The 2,269-nt window shown below is 34.3% G+C and overlaps 1 non-coding gene across 1 annotated transcript; it reads right to left on the minus strand.

Annotated features, from left to right (window-relative positions):
• Nucleotides 1–1,875: 1,875 nt before the first annotated feature.
• LOC122065355 lies at nucleotides 1,876–1,982 on the minus strand. The gene has a single exon (XR_006135981.1). It is a non-coding gene; the product is annotated as a small nucleolar RNA R71 (small nucleolar RNA).
• Between the last annotated feature and the right edge of the window lie 287 nt (nucleotides 1,983–2,269).

The raw sequence follows: 2,269 nt of genomic DNA on the forward strand, positions 1-2,269 counted from the left end.
GAGGGGGGACACTTCATTCTTCTTCTAGGTTTTTTTTAGTTGCTCTCTCTCTCTCTCTCTCTTTAGTTTTAGTTCTTCTTTATTTTTGTTTTATCACTTTTGTAATAGCTTTTTATTTCAATTAATGCAAGCATTCTTTTATTTTTATTCAGCCTTTTATGTTTATGATTTATGCAATTGAGTTGTAATTTTTAAAGTTATAGTTCTAAACTTAGATCTAGGTGACAAGATCACGAGCCGTGGAGCATCTTTTTTTTTTCAAGTTCAGTTTTATTTTTCAAGATTTGTTTTCTCCAGGCCTAGAAATTTCAGATTTGGTTCATTCCAGATCTGATTTTTAGTGTTGGCAGTATCTTGAATCACTCAAGCTTTCAAGTTCAAGCATTGATTCAGGTAGGTAGGCTTCTTCAATAGTCTTCTCTTCCCCCCCCCTCTCTCATTCCCTCTTCTAACTAATATTTCTTTCTTAATTTAAGATTTTAATTCCAGTCATTACATTATTGCTTTCCCTTTCCCCCAAAGTTTATGGCTTATGTGTTGGCCTTGCCCCTCCTAGCCATAGAACCATCATTTTATTATTTTTATTTTAATTGCCTCCATTTCCCTAAAGCCAAGTAGAGTAACCCTTGTAAGAGTGACTCTCTAGTCAAGTAGGGAACCTCATATTAAGATGCATCCTTCGGGCTAAGTAGAGAAACCTACTTATGAGCCTCTCTCTAGCTTTATCCCCTTTCTTTTACTTTATTTTTATTTTAGCATTTTTTCCCTTCATTGCTTTTTAATTGCATGGATTGTTTATTTTTAGTTATTTATTTATTTAATTTTAATTGTGTGGCTTGTGTATTTAAATTCTTAGATGATGAATAGTTAGGATGTTATTTTAGATACATAGGTTTAGGACGGTAGTTAAAATTAGATCACAATCATTAATCAGTTCACTTTCGTATTATTAAAAGAAGCAAAAAAATAAAGTGGTTGCTCTCCCTATGTTCGACCCGTAGCTACATTGATCTGTACGCTTGTGGTAACATTTTAGATCCTAACAAGTTTTTAGCGTCATTGCCAGGGAGACAGTTCCATGTTATTTTTCACTTTCTTTTGGCAAATCAGAGTGCTTTGTTTATTTTGTTTTGTTTTTCTTTTTCTTTTATTGAATTCCTGAGAAGAACTGCAATAATAGTCATATCGGTGGAGGTCATCATACCTCACAATATGATAAAGACAGGTTTCACCCTGTAGCAGTACCTCAGGAATTGACCTGAACAACCCCGAATCCCTGTTGGTATGCTCCCAGAAAGTTAAAAAAATAAAAAAAAAATCAAAAAAATCATAAAAAAAAATTTGTTATCCATTTTTTTGTGCTTGTCTAACTCTAGTTGTGGGTAGTTTTCTGTTGTATGAGTGTTAGGTGGGTACGTAATACTAAGAATTGGTTAGAAAGAAGAGTGACCATATACGTTTGCTCTCTTTAAAACCTTTCAATATGGGAGACTAACATCAAAACCTTTCACCTAAATTTCTGAAAGATAGGTTCTGGTTCTACCCTGCCAGAACAGCCCAACCTTCCTGCATAGCTCTACCACAAGCCCAAAGCAATAATTTTGAACTCAAATCTCAATGCATCACTATGTTACCTCACTTTCATGGGCTGACCTCTGAGGATGCATACCTATTTTTAAGGGAATTTGAAGAGGAATGCATTCTAATTAAGATCCAATACTTTCTGATGATGCTATTAAACTTAGGTTCATCACGTTTGCATTGAAAGACCAAGCTAAGAAGTGATTGTATGGGTTACCCAAAAATTCCATAACCTCATGGAAATAGTTCATAGTTGTCTTCTTTAAGAAGTTTTTCCCAGCTCACAAGACCAATAAGCTTAGAAGTGATATCCTTCAGTTTAGGCAAAATCCTAGTGAGTCATTTTCCAAACTTATGGAGAAATTTAAGGATCTATTCCAAGAATGCCATCACCATGGCCTAGACTTATGACATTTATGTCAAATAATTTATGAGGGTATTGATTATCCAACTAAACAAATGATAGAGTTTATGTGTCCTGAGAGATTCACATCCTTACAGATGAAGGAAATGTATGAAAATTCTTATTTGACTTAGTTGAAAAAACTTATGAGTGGGAATCAACCCAAGAGAGTGAAAGAACCATAGGAGGAAAAAGATATTTTATGAATTGGATAGTAGCCAAGGAATCCATTTGGATAGCCTAATCAAAAGGATTTAGGCTATTGTTCCTAGAGAGCCATCATCA

This window comes from Macadamia integrifolia, unplaced genomic scaffold, assembly GCF_013358625.1.
Source record: "Macadamia integrifolia cultivar HAES 741 unplaced genomic scaffold, SCU_Mint_v3 scaffold1982, whole genome shotgun sequence".
In the NCBI taxonomy this organism is placed as follows: domain Eukaryota; kingdom Viridiplantae; phylum Streptophyta; class Magnoliopsida; order Proteales; family Proteaceae; genus Macadamia; species Macadamia integrifolia.